The 21,990-nt window shown below is 52.8% G+C and overlaps 1 protein-coding gene across 4 annotated transcripts in view; it reads right to left on the bottom strand.

Annotated features, from left to right (window-relative positions):
* The window catches only part of LRFN5 (leucine rich repeat and fibronectin type III domain containing 5), a 40,128-nt gene that overhangs the window by 17,313 nt on the left and 825 nt on the right, over window positions 1-21,990 (bottom strand). The gene's annotated exons all lie outside the window — the stretch shown is intronic.

Raw genomic sequence — 21,990 nt, 5'->3', positions numbered from 1 at the left:
CAAACACCACCTGGAGAAAGATTGTTTTGAGAAAGGAGAGTTGTCTGCCAAGATTGTTTTGAGAAGAAACTTTCTTGAGAAATTTTTCCTTGGGAAGAAGTCAGCAGCTGCTAGCAGGCTAAAATCTCTCAGACCCAGAAAACTCAGGCCCAGAGGTGTGCACCCAAGTTCAGGGTGGCTAACTGCTGCAGGACACTAGCTGTGCCAGCTGTGCTGGCCATGCCAGCCACTCACCCCTCCTGTCCTGGCACAGGCTCCTCTCACCTGCACACCCTCCCTGCAGTTCCTCCTGCCCCAGCACCCCGACAGCAGCGCTCCACACACGGCCAAGCCATACACTGAGGAAATCTGGGAGTTCCACCTTAGTGTCAGATGCCCACTGGTGCCCAGCGAGTGCCAGGGCTGCCCCTGTCAGGCACCCCAGGGGGTGGGAAGGACAGCAGGTGCTCCAGAGGGCGGCACAGCCAAACCATTCCCTGGCCACAGCCGGGCTGTCACCTTACATCCTCACGTAGCAGTGACCAGTGCTCCTGCTGAGCCTCACCCACTCCCACCTCTCCAGCCTGTTCAAGTCCCTGGGGATGCCATCCCTTCCCTCCAGGTGCTGACCACACCACACAGCTCTGTGTGGCTGCCAAAGGTGCTGAGGGGAGCAAGGAGGGCGCAGCAGAGTGACTCCAGAAATGGTAAGCAGACAGGCCCCAGGACACACAGGTGGATGTACAGCCTCCCACACACTCCAAACCCACTGGAGCTCTCCTTCTCTGATACCACCCTACAGCAGTAAAGGACATCCAGCATTGGCCACTTCTAACTTATTGCTGGGATAAATATGTAATAAGGGAAAAATGAGGTAATTGATGCCTCATCCCCAGAAATATTCAAGGTGAGATTGGGCAGGGCTTGGAACAACCTGGTCTACTGGAAAGTGTCCTTGCCTCAGCCAGGGGCATGGAACAAGATGAACTTTAAGGGCCCCCAGAAACCAAACCATTCTGGGATTCTGCGAGTCTATGAATAAAATTATTCTTAAGGTTTCCTTTGCCAACAAATGCCACCCTTTCTAATGTACCAGCACTGTCATTCCCCAGCGGGCACTGGAAGAGGGATGAGGGTGAAGAGGGACTCAGGCACTGGCAAGGGCACTGTGGACAAACCCAAGTGCCCACCAAACACACACAGTTTAATTGGGGGAAATTAGAAGCAGAGGTAACTGTGAAGGGTGACATTGTCAGCACAACACACCAGAGCAAAATGAGGGATTAACCATAAGCAAGTTTTGAAACAATTTACAGATTTTATCAAGCATTGTAAAAATAACTTATTTCTTCCATGGCCTTGCTTCTGCACAGCCCACCAAATTAAATGAAAAGTAAACTAACAATGATTTACTCCAGATGGACATTTATTATCTGCATAATAATACCTTGCAACCGTCGCAGCATTAACGGAGGCCACTTCTTTTCTTAGTCACTGTACTCTTACAGAAACATATAGTAAATTAAACAATCTAAAACCAGGCATTTATTAGGGTTGTCTCTACACCTGCCTGAACATCACTTGACGATGTGAGTCATAAAACAAGTTGGATTTTGAGTTCCAAAATTTAATTTAATGTCAAGGAGTACTGGGTACAAACCATAGATCGCTCTCATGGAAGAACACCTATTTAGTATTTAGGTCTGGCTTGTTAACTGGTAAATCAAACAGATGTGGCCAAATTAGCTACTGAGATGATCTAAGATGTGCCATGTCTACAGCAGCCCTGACACTTCAAAGGCAAACCCAGGAAATCTCAAGGAGATAAAACATTTCCATCACAATAACGGGTGACACGCGCCGGCAGGATACATGTAATAAAGGAAGGACAACAAGAGATGAAATGGAAATTTGTTTTGCAGAAGCCAAGAATAGAACATGATTTATATGCACTTATTTTAATTTATTTTGGGCTGAATGCAATTTATCTAAAGTCATCAAAAATTAATAGGCCATACAGAAAGTAGTAGTAATAAATCCAAACTTGGGAGCAAGCACATCTCTTTTCAATCGCTATTAGCACTTACTATCTAATTAATCCACCGTGTTATCTCGTCTGGAAACCCAGGCAATCCTGCCTGGCAGGACAGGCACTGACTGACTGCATGGCCACTGGCACAGCCCCTGGCACAGCCCCTGGCATGTGCCATGAAACACTAACAACACAAAGACCACCCCAGAGAGGGATTCTCAGCAGAACCCACTGCCCTGGCACCGGGCACCCCAAAGCTGCTACTGCTGCTCCAGCCCCAGTGTCCCACTGCAATGCCACAGCCAGAGCACCACATGCCCCCAGGAGGGAGGTCCCCAAGGTGTGATGTGAGGTGACACTGCCCCAGCAGATGAGCCCCTGGCAGATGCCCTCACCCAGCCTGGAGTAAATTCCAGGCATTTCCATCACCACACACAGCTTGTGTCCAGCACCAACAGCACCAAGAGGAGGGGCAGAGCAGGGCCAGGGCAGTGCCAGGCCAGCCCCTGGCCCCAGCCTGGCTGCCATGTGCTGGCAGTGCAGGCAAGGCAGGAGCAGCAGCACATGCCCTGTCCCAGCACCCTGCTCAGAGGGACTCTGGGGACACAGGCTGAGGCAGAGAGTGGGAGCTGCCTCCTCTCAGCTGAAGACTGTGAAAGACGTGGCGGTCACACAGTCCCCAGCAAAGAGCAGAACCCCCTCCCTCTCTCCCTGCACGTCCTCCCTGTGTGTGCTGAAGGGGCTCAGGCCCCAGCACAGGCAGCTGGTGCCCAGGGCTGGCCAGGGGACAGGGCTCAGGGCACTGCCTCCAGCTCACAGCAACACAGGGCAGGGTCTGACCACAGAGCCAGCCTGCAACAGCTGCTCAACACAGACACGGAGCTCACTGACCACACAGCTGCAGCAGGAACCCGACAGGCCTCAGCCTGTGTTTAGAGCCAAAGGAAATCAATGGCCATACCAAAAGGAATATTTTCCTTTACCAGGAATGACAGTTTAAGTGAAATACTGGGACTCATATTTTTTAAAACTTCAGATACATCTGTCAGGGTTGGACAATTTCGCCTAAAAGGGAAACTTTCAATGTGCCATAAGGGAGAAACTATTTTTGCAGTCTTCCCTTTGGCTCAAAATCTGCTGCTGGGATTTTTCAGGAGGCAGCACTCCACACGCTCAAAAAAACTGACGGCTCTAAAATACATATTTATGGTTTCCTGATATAGGGAATAAGAACAGAAGAAAGTAATGATAAACTGCAGGAAATGTTACAGAGCTGTGGCAGCAGGACACACAGCAAACTGGGATCAGCAGCGGAGCTGCAGGAGGACAGGGGTAAGAGAAGGTGGCAGTGAACCTCAGGCACTGCCCAGGAGTTGTGGCCAAGGTCAGGACAGGCTCAGACACACGGCTGCTCAGCTGCAGACACATGGATGTGCTCAGACACATAGATGCCTGGATGCAGGGATGTTTGGGCACAAAGATGGTCAGCTGCAGAGGTGTTTGGGTGGGTCTGTCGAGATCCTCAGCACAGCACCAGCTCTGGCTCACAGACTGGGATGACCCACAGCACCCCAGCAACCCCCTCAGTGGTACCCAGCATGTCCCTCCCTCAGGAGAGGCACAACACAACTCACTGCATCTCCACTGGGTCCCACACTCAGGGAGCTGGCCCCCTCAGAAAGAGGGCAAAGCACATTTGCAGAGCACAAGGTAACACACAGCAGAAAGTCCCCTGGCTGATCTTTGTCACACCATCAGGAAATTACACATGAGCCTGTGCTGTTGGCTCACCTCGGCTCTCTCCGTAAACGCTGAGAGGAAACACAGTAATCCTACCAAAGGGCTCCAGGATCTGCTTTGGGGATGACAGGAGGCCTCAGTGTACAAGGGAACACTTAGGGAAAGCTATGTTGGGTGGGATGAGACCGGAGAACCTCAACGCCTGTGAAATGCACAGCCTGGCTCTGGAATGAGGGCTGGTGAGTGAAGATCAGAACACTGACCTGGCCTTGGGTGCCCCCAGGCTCCGGGGCTGGGACCGGTCATTGGTTGGGTCAGCACCTGTCACCACACCACCATCACATGGTCACATCCCACAGGGTCCAGCTGGCACCTCCCGGGCTGGGGACACCAGAGGCTGGTGCAGGTGGCACAGGCCATGGGTTGTGGGACTGCCAGGGAACCAGTGTCCAGGCTATCTGTCACACAGCCTCTGATGGCATCAGCCAAACCACTGCCCAGCCACCAAATGTGCCAGGACAGGGGGGAGAGAGGCTGAGCATGGCCGTGCTGTCCCAGCAACACATCCAACAGCAGCAGGAAGGACAGGACACCTCACTGCTTTCTCTGTCCAGGTCTGCAGGAAGAACCTGTGGTGGAAACAGTGAGGGATGTGAATGGGAGGAGAGCAGAGCCAGTGGGAGAGGGATCCAGTCTGGGAGGAGCAGATGGCACAATTCCCCCTAGACCAAATCATATTTAATTTTTCTATCAATTTTCATTAGCCTTTTCCCATGCCTCTGGTTCATCTTCAGCATTTCAGGATTTGTTAAAAATAAACCATTACTGTCTTAGGGAGCTCCTTGGCCAATTATTTTAATACTCCTGGGTACCAGTTATCCAGCTCTGCCACTTTTAAACTGCCTTACTAAAACTGTCCCTTTTTAACCTTTTTCTTACCTCCTGTAGCAGTAGAGAACAGCTGCCATGAGTTTGCATTTTGCTACTCCTTTGCAAATGGCAAACAGAAATAATCACACAAAACTTCTGTATCACCTCAATGTACTTCCCACTCTCCCTTGTGAGGTCCAGCCCTGTAACAGGCTTATGCTTGTATCTCAAAGGCAGTTCTCCTCCTGCAACTAGTATCCTGACCCAAGCATATTGAACATTCTAATGAGAAACCTTCCACCAATCTCAGAAGACAGATATTTAGGCACAAAAAAGACCCTGCGTGTGCAGACACATGTTTGGACAGTGGAGCCAAGAATTAAACTCCTTAGACACAGGAAGAATTTCTTCATGGAAAGGGTTGTCAGTCACTGAAACAGGCAGACCAGGGAGGTTTGGAGTCCCCATGCCTGGAGCTGTCCAAGGAATGGCTGGATGTGGCACTCAGTGCTCTGGGCTGGGGAAAGGATTTGGCACAGCTGGACTTGAGGCTCTTGGAAAGCTCTTGCAGCGCTGATGGTTCTATAATTCAGTGGTCTGGCAGGAATGTGGGTTGTGAGAGGGTGGTGAGATGGGCAGATACTGCAGCAGAAACTCCAGCACCGCTGGCTCCCCAGCAGCTGCTTTGACCCACAGCTTCAGACAAGTTGCCACCAAGCAAGTGCTTCATTATTTCATCTGTTAATTAGCCACTTCTCCATCCCCTGCCACCTCCCATTAGCAAGACCTGCTGTCGAGGCCCCCAGGGTAGTGCCAACACTGCTGTTTGCTGGTTGTTAGGATGGAAGCCTTGGCCAGAAAGCACAGCTCAGAGCTGAGTGGGGCTATTCCCAACAGTGAACCACAGCTCCTGAACCTGCAGACCATGGATTAGGGGAGGACAGCATCACTGACACCAGGAGAAACTGAACCATGACACTGACCTCACCTACATCAGAATGACAATGCTGGAAAGTTTGTGAACATGATGACCAGAGATGGTGTGAACTGCTCAGGCAAGGACTGACAGGGTGGCACTGTGTCCCTTCCTCTGCTTCCAAAAGACAGCTCAAACATCTTGTAGGATAGAAAAAGTAATATAAGCAAATAAAGCGGGTTTCCCTTCAGCTGGACAAGATTAAAACTACTTTACACAAATTTCTGGAAAAAGAAGACAGCCACTTCCAAAACTCCTAGCCCAGAGAAATTATTCTGAAAGGTCATTCTCCTCTTCTACATCTCAGTGCATGAAGCAGATACCATCAGATCTGCCACATGCGATCCCATCAGTTTGCAGGATTTATCTCCTTCGTCTGTGCCAGAAAATTTAATGGGTCTCTTGCTCCTAATGTTCCTCACTCAGCAAAGTGTCTGAGCATTTCAAATAAGAGACATACTTAAGGCTTTGGCAAAGAAATCTAGATTTTAATTGCTGCTTCAAAATTCGATCAAGCGTGCTGCTATGGCAAGATTTCCACAGAAGTCAAGAAACCGATGCCAACAGACAGCCACCCACAACCCAAATCCAGCTGAACTGCTGAGGCTGATCCTGCCCCCCAGGCTGCAGCAATGCCTCACAAGGGCTGCACACCTGCTGCTCTGCTCACATCACAGTCCAGCTGTGGGCCAGCTGTGCAGGAACTGCACAGAAGCTGCTGAGGACCATGCCAGGCTCTGCCCATTGTGCTACATGCCTACAACTATGCTGTAGGAGCCTTCATCCTGCATTCCAACCATGGCCTGGAGAAGGCAGAGACCTTGGCAGATCCTGGCAACCTTCTCCCACATCAACACCAAACCACCTCACCAGGGCTCACAGGAGCAGCACTGTACTCTGAACCATTTTAAGAGGCAGCTCCTGAGTCCCATCAGGTGTAAGCAGCACTGGCTGGGATTGCACAGCAACCTGCACTGGGCCCACTCGGAACAACCTAATCCTCCACTCTTTAGCAAAAGGGAATTCAGCGTGTGGAGCTCATCCTTGGGCACTGGCACTGCCAGCTCCGACACACCACCTCCTTGAGCCCTGCCAGGCTGGGAATGGAGCCTGCAGAGGCAGCATGTTTACCCCTTGTGCTTCCACGCCTGCCACCACCATGGCAAGGAGCAGGAGCACAGCTCTGGAGCTCCAGGCAACCGAGTGGCAGCTCTGGTACATCACTCTGGTGAACAGCACTGAACACAGCTCTGAAACACAGCACTGAACACAGCTCTGAAACAGAGCTCTGGAGCAAAGCACACACTAACAGCACACAGCACACAGGACACAGGATACAGGACACAGAACACAGCACATAGCACGCACACAGCACATAGCACACCCAGCACACACAGCACACACAGCACACAGCTCCAGCACAGAGAGCACAGCACACACAGCACACAGCACACAGCTCCAGCACACAGAACACAGCACACACAGCACACAGCTCCAGCATACAGCACCCAGCTCCAGCACCCAGCACACAGCACCTTCTTGCACCCAGAGCTCCCAGCCATGAGATGGAGCATACGTGGTGCCACACTCGGACACACAGGGCTCTGTGCCCTGGCCAGGTGCACCTGCACTGGGAGAGCTGGTCACTCACACAGGGACACCCTGGGAGCAGGGGCAGAGAGAGGCTGTGCATGGCTCCCGAGCTGTACATCCCCTGGGCCAGCACATCTAGGAGCTCAGACACACTTCAGCTCATGGTGGCCACAGTACAGCCACTTTCTTGCATCCCCTCTCTGTGTAGGCCTTCCCTGCTCACCACAATTTTCAAAGGCAAGTGAAGTCCACGTGGATCCCAAGTGCCACCACAGCTGGATCCCCTCACTTGGCCTCCACACCTGCTCCCCACAGAGGCCCCTGCTTGGGGTGTCAGCACTGTGCCAGCAGCCCAGGACTGTGATCTGGAGTTTGGGCATGTTTTAAACTTATTTATTTCCCATTTAATACATTTTGGTATAATTCTCTCTTATCTTAATTAATATCAGGAAAATTATACAGTTTCCCTCTCACCAGAGGAGGCAGAGGAGAATTGTGTAAGGAAATGTTTGTAAAACAAAACAAGAAACCTCGAACTCTTACCTCAAGTAAATCAGTGTGTCTGTACTGCAGCTAATTGAGTTACCTTCAAATTATGCCCAGAAATCAAAGCAGAGAGGAACTTTGCCCTCCACACAATGTCCTCTTTAAAAAAGCATCACTGCTCCTCATCTCAGCTCCACAGCACAGGAACGTGTCTGTGTGACATGCCCCTTTCACATCTACGCACTGACCCCAGCAAGTCTGGCAGGAAGGGATGAACAGGAGCAAAGGGGACAGAGGGGAGAACTCCAAGCCTCAAAAGACAGAACAGGATCCCAGGTGCCACGAGTACAGGGAACAAGACACAAACACCACTCCCAGTCACTCCCACAGCCACTCCTGCTGCTCAGACACTCCTGGGATTTACACAAGGAGATGAGAGAAAGTGAGAGGCAAACACAGAGATGACGGCAGGGGATGTCACTGGGAGTTCTTTAACTTTTGTTTCACTCTGAACGGATCAAGAATCCATCCTTTTCTTCAAAATTATTTCTGGAGAGCCCAAACACCCCAAGCTGATGAGGGTCAGCACCACCAGCAGGGTTCTCAGCGCTGGTGGCACAAGAGAACCATGCAGCTGTCCCTGCAGGCTCAGCATGCCTGGCTCAGCACCAGGGACACACCAAGCCCCCCATCCTAGGCAGGCCACACCAAAGCTTGTCCTAAATATAAGGAAAAGCCATCAAATGGGACACACTTTGAGAAGAGCACTTTGTATTCCAAAAAATGGCATTTTTTAGTGGAGAAGCTTACTTTGACAATTTTCTGCTTACTTCCTGACACAGAAGAAGCTGCTCATTGGTTATAGCTCAGGAAGCCCCCAGAGGCTTGAGCACAGCTAAAATATGGATCCAGTGACCCCAGGGATGGAGGGCGAGGGACAGGTTCCAGTGCAGCAGAGGGGACAGGGGACAGGTCCTGGGACAGTGCAAGGGGACATTGTAGCAGATCACAGTGCCAGACAAGTACACAGCCACCTGTCAACATTTCGACAGTTGTGTTTTTGCTGATTGGTTTTTTAAGTTTTTCACCCTTTTTTTAAATTCAAGTTTTCTTATATTAAAGAAAGCAACTTCCCACTGTACTGGAGATTCTTGAGATACACAAATTCTTCTGCATGCACTTAATTTCTTCTGCAAAGATCTGATGTCACTTGAATCTCTTTTAATAAGAAAGCCTTCCACTGGAAAAAAAATCTTATTTTAAGGAATCCATAACTTTTTTTTTCACTCTCAGCCTTGCTATCTAAGCTCTCCCTTGCTTATCTCTTTTGCTGCTTGATCCTCTTGTTCACTTTCGTAGTTAAGAACAAGGTGGGGGAGCTGGAGAAAACTAAATTACTTCAGTGTCCCAGCAAGGGGACAGAGCAGAGCAGAATGATGCCCTGGGCAGCACTTCCAATCCTGCTCACAGGACTGACTCATTTTCAAATCCTTTCATAAGTCAGCAGCTCCAGCACCACTGCTTCTGTGGGCACAGTGACCTTACACAGCTCCAGTGAACAGGACCTGTGGAGCTTTTGAAACACCACAGAATACCAGAAGAGTTTGAGTTGGGAGGGACCTTGAAGACCATCCAGTTCTATCCCTTCACATGGGCAGAGACACCTCCCACTAGACCACACTGCTTGGGGTAAGAGTAAATTGGCCAAAGTAAAACATCCTGGCATGATGCTGCCACTCTCAGAATGACTGTGACCAGAGGAAGCACCTGGCAGCATCAGCATCAGGCCCAGGTTTGCCAAAACCCCAACAAGAGCACCCAGGAGCTGCTGGGAGGAACACAGACACCAACAGGCTGTGTCAGAGCCAGCAGAGGAGAGCTGCAAGCTGCTCTGGGAAATGCAGACCCTCATCTCAGGAGAGGGGCTCCAGAGACGTGACATCCCACTCTGAAATGAGGGACAGGAAGGAAGCCAACACCTTCAGCTCCCTGCCGCAGGGGCCTGGGACAGCACCAGGCACAAGGACAGCTCCTCTGCTGGCTCTGGCGCTGAGGGGTGACATGGGGACAGTGGGCTCTATCCAGCAGTTCCCACACAGTGTACACAGCGCCCACACCACTGAAAAGGGACATGTCAATGCCTCACCCTCCTTCACCCATGTGAATTAGGGAATGGGATACTTTGCTATGTGCTGCCAGTAAACTCTCACAGAAAACAAACAAATCCCCAGATCTCCCAGAGCAGGGTCTCCTGGAGAAGGATCTCCCGCAGCAGGATCTCTTCACCCCCGGGCAGCCTTTCCTTCACCCCATCTGGATGAGATCCTGCTGTCCTCACAGCACCCTCTCAGTGTAAAAGCCACTTTTACATGCAATTTCCTCACCACACATGCACCCACCAGGGCACAGCTGGAATTATACTGGAATAGACTTTTTGCAAAGTGAAGTGACCCTGTTTGGAAGCCTGGTGCCCCCATAGCCAAGGCTGACAAACATCAACCCAGCCTACACCCACAGCAGACGGCTGCAGCCACCAGCTCTGTACCCTGTGATAACACTTGTGAACACACTGATAAAATGTGACAAACGGGCCCTATGTGTGACAGAGGCATTGACACCTCTGCAGCAGCAATGAGATACCGTGGTCCTGATGTCTTTCCCTGGTCTTAAAAAACTGACAGCCAGACACAGTTAAGGGATAAAGAGGGTTTACCTCAGTATTTAATAAGCATCCTTAAGGTGCATCCCTTTGCCAAGGTGGAATGTGCTACAATGCACACACGATAGATCACATATACAATGTATAGACCTTACAAATTGACATATCTAACAAGGATACCCCTATGACAGGCCTGGATGTGATGCTGTTTTACACCACAATGACACAGACTCTGACTTCAGAAGGCTGACAATGACTCCTCTATTTTTGGGATGTGTCTCCCTTTTATACTATTTTACACAAACCAATTTGATTGGTGACACAAAGGCAAAACCTCTTCACTCACATTGGTCAGACCAGAGGGACATCAAGAAGAAATCCCTCCTAGGAAAAGGAATGAAAACATAAGTACAGTTTACAAAAACACTTCTCTTGTTTACAGAAAATTCCCTGGGAAAAGAATTTCAGAAAACCGAAAAAACATCTCAGGCACAAAACCAGGGCTACATGGATGAATGGCGTGATACTCCCCCATCCATGGAATTCTCCCTTGGATCTGGTTTACAGGATGTGTTCTAGAGAGGACCTTGGTTTCCCAAGATACAGGAGGGTTTTCTGGCCTCTTGGCTATGAAGCTTTCTAGGATGTTTGGTCTCCTGGCCTAACAGAATACTAGGGCTGTGCCAAGTAATCAGACTTAAGGAATTACAAGTATGCATGTTAAGAATACTCAGGACACATAAAAGTTTTATAAAAGGTATATAAAAGAAAAGGCAAAAAATCATCCTGGCATCAGTCCAACAAACAGGAGTTTCCTGCAGGATTCATTCCATGCCTGGCACGGGCAGACAGGGACACAGGAGCACACGGTCTGACAGCACTGCACCCATCCCTCCTTCTCCTGCCCACAGCCTCACGTGCTCTACAGGCAGTCCAGCACCTTTGCATGTGTGCTGCAGGCCCTGCATGCCTCTTACTCCCCATCTGCTGGAAGCCTGCACCATCCATCAGCCCAGACCATCCTGAACCTGCCACTCAGCCCTGTGCTGCCACAGCTCCAGGAGCACAGGGATCCTGCCTTCCAGGAGCACAGGTCACTACAAACTGTGCAGAGGAAGCCAATACTTGCAAGGATTTGTATCAGCATTAAGTCACCAGAGATGTGCACAGGTTGCTGTTTCCATTTCTGTCTCCATGCGCTGGGAGTAGACAGTCTCTTTCCCCTTCACTCATCGGTAATCAGCACCCTCCCAGCTCCAGCCCCTCCAAGAACTCCTTCAGACTCTGTAATCTTTATCTCAGGAGCAGTGAGCATGGCAGTGATGGCTGTTTCTGCGTGCCCACAAGTGCCACAGCTGCAATTAAACTCACGGGGAAACAGTGTTAGTGCACCAACACAAGCGGACGTTCCCAAGGACCAAAACTGCATCCCACAGCCATGACCCAGGTGTGCCAGGGCACAAAGCCTGCGGAGGGCTGGAGTGCCATGACCTGGGAGCAGCAGCAGGGCACAGGTGAGTAGGCACTGCATTGCAGCAGGACAGGAACAGGAAACACGTCAGGAGAGAGGATCACTGCCAGCAGGAGCGTGGCAGGAGAGCTGCCAGGCTGTGACTGAGCGTGAAGATCCTGGGCTTTCACTTCGGTCCGCCAAGAAAAGCAATCCAAATCTCGTCATTTTGGAAGGCTTCAAACAGCTGCTCAAGGTTCACTGACAGAAGCAGCACCTGAGAGGTTTCCCAGTGTCAAATAGGCAGCCCCAGGAGCACAAGGCTGGGCAGCAGGGACCGTGCTTCAGGCAGCCTGTGCCATGCCCATGAGGGCAGAGCTGCTCTGCTGAGGGCTGGGGATTCCACTGCCCTGCCCTGGGAGAGGCAGAGGGGGCCAGGATAGCCCCCCTCTGCAGCACCCTCAGCCTCTCTGCCCTGCTGCCAAGATCACTCTCCTGGCCTCTCTACCTGTTACTTTTTGTCAGGAAAGGGTTCACTGCCAGGGCTGTACCCTCTGCCCAGCTCAGAGCTCACTGGCTGCCAGCCCCCAGCAGTCCAGGTTTTCCACCTGACAAATAGGAATTGCCAGACAAGCAAAACCCTGTGAAGTGCAGCTGAGCAAGTAAATGCTACAAAATAAGAGCAATTTATTCCACAGTTTACAAGTCAGTCTGTGGTCCTCAGAGATAATTCTGCTGTCAGGTGCTTATGTTCCTCCAGCAGTGCCAGGCTACATGAGCTGCTTTGTGCCTCTATTTAGCCCACACTTGCAGATCCCACTTTTCCACATTATATTTGCATTCAACACAACGTTTTGCTTGATCTGTGCCGCAAACTAAGTGCAATTCGGCCATGAGATTGCATGAAAAACCAGGGTGGGCTTCTGACCAGCATTTATTATTCAGGACACTGAAACATACTGGTCTTTCTGGAAAGGTCTGGCAGTCTGGAAATACCTTTTGCACTCACTTCTTCCCAGCCACACCGGTGGTGTGCTGTCCAAGTTGCACTCTCTCACCTAGGAGCAAACCACCCATTACTGAGATTTGAACTTTAATTTATTCTCCAAATCTGCTGAATCAGTCCTGTTCTACTCGATTCTCTCCTGCACAGCCTTACTGATGTACAGGGTATTTTACACTTCTGCTTCTCCCCACCTTTCCTGGCAGACAGGGGCCCAGCCAGTGTTTTGCTCTGATGCCAAGGCACCACGAGTCACCCACAAGCCCCTGAACTCCCCTTTCCAGAGGGAAAAAAACCTGCAGCCCTCTGCCTTCCCTGGCTGTCACAAGCCCCAGAGCAGAGGGATTTCCCAGTGGACAGGACTGAGGTCAGCACTGAGGACCTCCCCAAAGGGAGAGATTCTTCACCCCTCCACACCATGGCATTCCTGCAGCGGTGCCCACACCCAGAGCACGGTGCTGCAGGAACCAGGATCAGCACATGGCAGAGCCAGAGCTGGGGACAGGGAGGGGACAGCAGCCACCCAGTCACCCACATGGAGGCATGGGGGGCACAGGCTGTGCTTTGGACACTGTTTGGTGACACAGGGCTTTCTGAGCCACAGCAGTGAGTGAACACTCAGCCCAGCCCGAAACCATCTCACAGTAATAAACCATCTCACTTCCATGGAAGAACTTCTTCCCTATGAGAGTGCCCAGTTTTGCTCTGGCTGCCCCTGGGTCACTGGCAGTGCCCAAGGTTGGACACTGGGGCTTGGAGCAGCCTGGGACAGTGGGAGGTGTCCCTGCCATGGCAGGAGATGGAATGAGCCATAAGGTCCTTTCTAACCCAAACCATTCCGGTATTCTGTGACTCTGTAAAGGAAACATGTCAGTAAAGGCCATAAAAAACTCTCACTGTTCCATGTTGGGCATGGGGAGCTATAGGAGGGGCAGCTGCTCCCCTCACCTCCTGTTGCTCCAATCTGGTAGGGGGCAGAGCTTGAGACCAACCTGGCTGGCATCCACATTTGACATCAGCAGGTCAGCCTGTCACTAATTGAATTATACCTGCATTACTTAATAAACAAAGAATGCTCTCCACATTACAAGGATGTAATCCTTTAATTGGTTTATGAGCACAGAGTCCCATGGGAAGTGTCACAAATCCATCAGGATGCCCTGAGCACTGCGTTTCTGAGCTGGAAAGATAACGAGTGTCATATGCCAGCAGTCAGCTCTGGGCTGAGCTGGAAAGGGAGCTGAGCCACACTCTGCTCTGCTCCACACCACCAGCAGACCCAGCACCAGCACTCCCAGCACTGCTGCTGAGGGCTCTGGAGCTGCCACCACCAGCAGGGGCTGGCAGTCAGACCCTGTCCTTCCAGCCCCCACTGCCCTGCAGCCCCCTCCCTCCCAGCCTGCTCCCACCCCGTGTGCAGGGTGTGGGGTGACCCCCCTGCTGCCCCAGAGGACACCCACTGCCCCTTGCAGGCACAGCCTTGTAGGCAGGTGAGCACTGCAGCCCCACCACTGCCTCCAGCCCCCATCCACACCTGATTCATTGGGGTTGCCAACACAGTCCCACTGACTCCTCAGACACACATGGAGAGGACATGGGTCCTCCTCACCCACCATCTCACCCTAGAAATGCCCTTCTGCTGCCTCACACAACTTGCTACTGTAGATGTAAACCAAAACCACCTCGATGAAACTCAGCACACCTCAAAAGCCTTGGCAGAGCAAACCATGCTGTGCACGAGGCAGGGATCCTGCTCCATGATGCCTCATGTACACAGTGTCAGCTCAGGATCAAGCCTTTGCTGCACAAAATCCACTTCAGTATCTCAACCCCCAGCACTGCTGCTCCAGCTTTCACTGCTGGCCATGCTGAGGACAAGGACAGAAGGGGGCACAGACACATGCTGGCCACACTGGAGGGCACAGAGCCCTGCTGGCCACACCAGCAGCATGGAGGGAACACAGCATGGGGCTGGGAGTGTGGCTGGGACCCACATGCTCTATGCTGTCCCTGCTGCACAGGGTCACCTGGATAGCCAGAGAATGTGTGCTGCTCCCCAGATGCCTGGGTCAGACTTCTTGTGCCTGGCATCACAGGAACACCATGCTGTGCCTCTGGAGTACGAGTGATTCCTCTGATCTGTGTGTGGCAGCTGTAACACTACTGTCCTTCTCGCTCCTCCTTTAGCCTTCACCTCTCCCCCCACATCCCCAGCATAAACCAGGGAAGCATTACTGACCATTGGGGATATCCTATTAATACCTACACCCAAATTCCAGGTGGCAAGGAGCAAGTCCAGCCTCTCCCCAGCATTACAAGTCTCGCATTCTACTGGCCACACAATTTCACCCCTCATTATTGTTCTTTATTTACTGTTGTTATAACTTTCCAGATGGAATTTAAGCGCAGTCATACACTCTGTATGTTGATTGGCTCCCTTAACGCTTCTTAGAAGAAATGAAGCTTTTTCAGCCGAGTCCTTTGTGGCTGTTGGTGACACCACAGGAGGCCCTGGCAGAGCCAGGAGGGGTCATGGTGCCCAGTGGAGCTGCACAGGGCACTCACCTGAGCAGCTCAGCTGGGACCCATCTGGATACACAGCACAATGCTCATGTAAAAACTACTGTCCTAATCTGCTCCTTTAGAAATCAACACAATCCTCATCAGGCACCAAGAGCAGCTGCAACCACCCATCCTGACCCACCATGTCTTCTTCCATGGTGTTTATTATGTTTTCCATCTAGATCAGGAAAGGACAGGGGATTGTTTCAATCCACAGAAACTGTATGTTTGCAGAATGCTTCTTAAGTAACACAGGTTAGGTGTGTTCAACTCAGAGCAGAAATGGGCAATAATAACCCAACAGGAATGCCAGCCCTTGGGGAGACACCTCATTTCAATCACATCAGAACACTGGACCCTGATGAAGGGATCCCCACTGCTGACCACAGTGGGAATGCAGAGGGGGAGATGTTTGAGGGACACCTGCAGGATCCAGCTGCAGATGAGCAGGGGGCTCTGTGCTCATGGAGTACTAGAAAGGAGGCTGCATCCTCCAGTCACTAAATGCAATCCTTGCTATATACTTGGGGATGAAGACACATCTCTTTGACATGGCCCAACACACCAGGGCAGCAAGTGATGACAAGCCACAGAGGAGTCCCCATGCAGGTGCTCTGCTGGCTGAGCCTCTGAAGCCACATGTAACCAGGGCAGCTGATTGTCTCCACATTCATCCCCATCCCTGGTCTTCAGCACAGCATATGTGGCCTGAATGTTACCAGACCCACATTATGAGGTCAGGCTGTCACCTGGAGACACCTGCAGCACATCTCCAACCTACCACAGGCCAAGCCAAGGACCTTTGCACAGTGCCTGCTGGGACATCCCACTGCTGGGCACTGACAGACACCACTGCAGCCTAGACCAGGGTTTGTGCTGTTATCCTGGTTCTTTACACTGCAGCTGAAAGATGCTCAGTTGTCTATGTCAGCTTGCCCAGGCTGAGCTGTGGCACTCAGGGCCTCGGTGCTCTCCTGACCGGGGTACTGCTGGCGTGCAGAGCCTTCCCTGCACACCTGTGACACAGCAGACTGTCCCCAGAGGCAGCCACGGCCGAAGCTGAGGCTCAGAGGCAGGAAAGCAGCAGTCACTTCTGGGGAACTGCAGTCTGGAGCCTAGTCCTGAGAGCAGCGTCACTGCAGCTGGGCGCCGGCGGAGATGAGACACAAGGCTGACGTGTCAGGAGGAGCCACGAGCACAGCAAACCTGCCCACGGCACAGCGACACCAAAGCTGCCCACGGCAACACCAGAGCTGCCCACAGCACGCACAGAGCAGCGACACCGGCTCGGCGCGCGATGGCAGCGGCAGCAGAAGGCTCCTGAGAAACACCACGTACCCGGCAGCACCACTGACTCACAGCTGACAAGGCGACAAATCCCGCTCGCCTTACTCAGACCCGCTCCCACGAGCCCTATCAGGGAGCCTTACATCAAGGCTCTCCAAAGTGCGTTGGAGAAAACAGGAACGACGCAGCTCCCAGAGCCCCAGCAGCGCTGCCGACGGCACCTGCCTTCCCGTGCCAGTGACACCTGCCTGCCTGTGCCCTCCTGTGCCACTGGCACCTGCCCTCCTGTGCCACTGGCACCTGCCTTCCTGCGCCTTCCTGTGCCTTCCTGTGCCAGTGACACCTGCCTGCCTGTGCCATTGGCATCTGCCTTCCTGTGCCTTCTTGTGCCATCCTGTGCCAGTAACACCTGCCATCGTGTGCCAGTGACACCTGCCCTACTGTACCAAATGGCATCTGCCCTCCTGTGCCCTCCTGTGCCAGTGACACCTGCCTTCTTGTGTCATTGGCACTTGCCTTCCTGTGACTTCCTGTGCTGATGGCACCTGCCTTCTTGTGCCAGTGGCATCTGCCTTCCTGTGCCCACCGGCACCTGCCTTCCTGTGCCATCCTGTGCCTTCTGTACCAAGAGCACCTGCCTTCCTGTGCCAGGGCAGACACTTCACATCCCAGGCAAACTCTTAACTCTGGCTTAAGCACAGAGAAGTAGCACCTCACCCATGTGCAGCAGAATGTCTCTGCATGACTCCTCACTGGCGTTAAGTCAATCCCATCCCAGTCCCAGAACCAGCAGCATCAGGGGACTAAGAACACATCCTGGGGATTCCTCTCAGTATGACTTTCTCCACCACATCTTTTCCTCTTTGTTTGTGTTTTCCCTCTACACCTGCTGTCCTACATCTGGTGAGTCCTGCTGCAGGAGTCACAGAGCTGTCATAGCTCACTGTGGTGGGCTCCTGCTTCTCCATTCCCCATGGCCAACTACAGAGACCAGGAAGTATAAATAATTGGAAATAGATACACAGGGAATATCAGCTGTCTGGCAATGAAACAATGCTGAGGCAACGAAAACTGAAGAATTTTATCTGTCTCCAATCCAAAAGAATTCCAACGTGATCTTGACAGAGAAGCCTAAATAAAAACTTCAAGGGAAAAAAAGATACTCAACTTTAATGCAAAGCTACATAATCATGTTTTCATGGAAATGTTTTGCCATGAGACAGTTCCTGGGGAGAAGCTTCATCTACAAGAGCAAACTCAAAACCACAGCACTGGACACGAGCTCTGCAGCATTGGGATCGGCTCAAATACTGCAACGTCCCACTGGCCACGTGCTACACAATTAGAGGCACCCACCAAGGCTCTCATTGCTGCCTCAGCCATTTGACTAACCACCTTCTATATTATCCAGCCTGCTCAAAACAAATATGACTTGTAGAGCCATTTATTCCCTGGAAACACAAAAGCTGCTGCCCAGCCCAGCAGCAGGCACAGCATGCCCAGCCTGTGCCTTAGTGGCCAGCGAGCCAGGCAGGACAAGGCACACAGGCAGCGAGCCCTGGGACACCACAGTCACCCTCACAGCACCTAAGTAAATGCGTCCATTAGGCAGATAAAGCAGTGCCAAGTACCTGGGCCCATGACCCTGGGCAGGATACGGCTCCTGGCACCACACCATGCCACCAACAGTAAAGACCTCTGCCTTGTGGAGCCCAGAGCCCCAGCCAAGGGACCTGCAGCGGCCCAGGGGATCAGCACTGTCTTTGGCTCAAGGGGCAGTGGGCCAGGGCCTTCTCCAAGAGTCCTGTCCTCTCCTCTCCTCATCTCACCTGCTCCCCTGTGAATACCAACCCTTTTCCCTTCTCACTCTTTCTCCACAGCCTCCTAGTTCTCCAAGGACCGACAGCAAGAGCTGCCACAGAAAACAAAACGATGGTCATCACTATTCCATGTCAGGCTGCAGGCACTCAGCCAGCTGTCACTGTCACCACCAGCCAGCCAGCAAGCCCATGGGTTGCTTGGGGATGTAGCTGAGGTCTCCACCCCTCCCCAGGAGCCCCACTAAGACTGACACCATCTTCAGAGAACTGCACACAGGGGCACAGACCCACCCTGCAGCAGGGCTCTCTGTGGGAACACCCTCCACAGCCTGGAGCTGGGCACTGCAGAGGAATTCCATTACCTACATTACTTCAAGATTTGTCATTCTGTTTTCAGAATGACATCTCAAACTCCAGAGTACCAGAAGGTAAATCTGACTAATTTGAAGCAAATGTTTCCATTTTCCTGCAAAGTGCATGATTATTTGATAAAAAATTTCTAGAAAGAATGGTTCACTCTTCAGCAACAAAACCTTATACTTTACATAAGGTTTGGATTAGGTTTTCCAGGATTGAGCATGTCTCCAGTGCTGCTTCTCTTCAACCACATTTCTCCCTGCTACCCGGCCACACAGACAACAAGCTTTTGTTTCCAAAGCATTTTAGGTAACTATCTCAAGAATAGTTTTTATTTAAAACAAACACACACACGTAAGCCTCTCCTAGCATAAACTGCATCAGATAATGTCAGCAAGCATGTTTTAATAGCATGATATTGAAAAATAATTTTACTACTAGCTAGAAAAGTCTGAAGACTGCAGAGGATATATTTAGATGTGTATAAATAGACAACACTCAGTGATGTCTGGTCCAAGGAGTACAAATCTTCCCTAATGCATGGAATATGCCTGGCCCAAAACGCTTGAGCAGCACTTACACAGCCTTTTCAGGCTGGCTCAGGTTCTGAGCCCGCTAATAGCGAGGCCATTAGAGCGGCGCTGGGCCCAGCTGCTTGTGCAGGGAATATGCAAAGATTGCTCTCTAAAACCCAGCCCGTCACCACATCTGAGAGCACGGGCGGGATCGATCAGCAATGGAAAGCCATTAGCTCTGCACCCTCTGAACCATCTCCACGTGCCCCAGCAAAGGCATGAGCCCCCCAGGCACCTCGGGATTCTGTACCTACCCAAGACAGGCACCCCACGTGCCAAGGCCACCCTTCCTGACGCACCTGCCTGTATGTCCCCTCTAATGGTTCTCAAAAAAAATGGGCAAGATCTGGCTTTTTTTTCTTGCCATGCTGCTCAGCCACATCTCTTCTTGGGTTCCCCACATTCCCAGCCAGCACAGATCCTGGGCTGGGGCGCCACCTCTGATCCTTCTCCCCCTGGCCCCACTCACACCTTCTATGGCCAACAGGAGCCTCTCCAGACAACAGACCTGCGTGAAAAATTCAAACGAAGCCCCTGAGACACCATCCTGAGCAGTGCTGCAGTCGAGAACAGCTTCTCTTGGCTGTAATGATGACACGGGCACTCAGCCCACCAGCTCTCACTGCCATAGGACAATCTGGAGCCCACTTCTGCAGCCGCATGTGTTTCATGGAATGGGTCAATCTCAAGACCCCTCCTGCTGCTGGAAGTGTTTTGGTGAACAGGCAAACTAGTTCAGCTTTAACTTGCACTGGGTACCTGAGATATCCAGGATTTGCTTCCACTGATTGCTCTGCCATGATAAAACCAGGAACTGCTCTTGCTGAAAGCAGAAAGATGAGCTAATATGCCAGGAGATATATCTTAGAGAGGCTCGTAACTGGAGGCCAAACTGGCAAGCTCTGGTGTGCATTATGATCCAGTCTTATGCATTTAAACACATTTATTATGCATTTAAACAAATGCATAATCCCTTGAGTACAGTATATATTTAGCAACGTGGATTAGGAAGGTGTTGGGCACTGAGAACACTCAGCCTCTGGTACAAAGAGACTTGTGCAAAATCAAACCTGACACCCAGACCAGCATTGGAATTGCCAGGCCTGGGACACCTCTACCTGCCAGGATCAACTCTGGCAATACCATAGAGTCCATGGGCCAGCTCCAAGGTGTGGCCTGTGCACAGGACAGGGGTGCCCCCTCAGAGTCCTTGTCGCAGCACACACAGCTCCAGGCAGCACACTGGGACGCAGCCCTGCCACACCAGGACAGACTGGTCCTAGCACATGCACTCCATTTGGGCAGTACTGCCCCACGCTCCTGGACAGAGCCATGGCCAGGATCGCTGCCGCCAGAGCCAGTCCAGACCCCTCCATCTGCAGACGCACAGCTGGAACCAAACAGGCTTCAGTTCCAGGAGGGACTGATTTCGCCTCACCGGTGTGCTGGCCTGACAGCCCTGGACATGACTGCTCGCCCGAGGATGCTCAGAAGGAACAAGCTGACACCACGTGCCACAGGAACATGCGAAATGGAAGTGTGGGTGGGGAGGATCACCAGCACGACAGCGATGGCCAAGGGCAGGGGCTCCCAGCCTGTCCAGTCCCACGGCAGTCAGCCTAAGGCCACACAGGGCTGGGCTTGGCTGGGGGCACCTGCTGTCCCACCCCTGGTCTCCAGTACTGGTGAGGCCGGGTTCATGACCACAGCTGGGACCAACACATCCCTCTGCTCCACACACACAACATAATGAGTGCCCCGGAGATGCAACAGACTGGGAGGGAAGAGGCAAAAGCGCAGGAAAGGAAGAGCTGCTGTGCCAGAACGCAGAGAAACCACAAAGCCAGTATTCCCCAGTCTATGGTGGGAAGGATCAGCCCGGGAAGGAGCTTCCCCATTACACCTGGCTCAGACATGCCCGTTCGCACACCCGCCGCCGGCCGCAGCTGGGCTCCCGGAGCCGCGAGGGCTGATGCTCCGACACCAACATGGCTGCGAGGCTCCGCCGGCTTCTCCGCCGCTGCTCTGCCATCTCCCCAACGGGAACCTTCCAGCGGGGAAGGTCCATCCTGTCCTACATTTCTTCTCCCGCACACAGCGGTGTTCGCCACGGAGGGGGAGGAGGGGACGGAGGGGAGAGGGGCGCAGCTGCATCCCGGGACGCAGGGGACCGCGGCGGCCCCAGGGACAGAGGCGCGCGGAGAGCGGCGTGTGCGTGGCGGCCAGGGGCGGTGGGACGGGGCGGGAGGACAGGGCCGGGGGAGCCGCGGGGATCCTGCGCCCTCTGGCAGAGCCCCGCACCCCCCGAGCCGCCCGCGGGAGCGCCCCGGGATGGCTCCGCGCACGGCGGCGCCTCCGCCCGCTCGGGCAGCGCCGCAGCGCCAGCGGCGCCGGGTAACCGGGCGGCGGCGGCAGCGGCACCGCGGCGCGGAGGGGGCGGCGGCCGCGGCACGGGCGGCCCCGCGGCATCGCAGACCGGCAGCATCTCCGGCCCCGCGGCGTCTCCGGTCCCGCGGCACCGCCGGCCCAGCCCAGCGCGGGCGGCCGCCGGCGCCGTCCCGCGGGCAGCGGCGGCAGCGCGGCCCGGCCCGGCCCGTCCGC

This window comes from Sylvia atricapilla, chromosome 6 (assembly GCF_009819655.1).
Source record: "Sylvia atricapilla isolate bSylAtr1 chromosome 6, bSylAtr1.pri, whole genome shotgun sequence".
Taxonomy (NCBI): domain Eukaryota; kingdom Metazoa; phylum Chordata; class Aves; order Passeriformes; family Sylviidae; genus Sylvia; species Sylvia atricapilla.
Note: the sequence above shows the minus strand (reverse complement) of the source record. Positions and strands in the feature narration are given on the sequence as shown.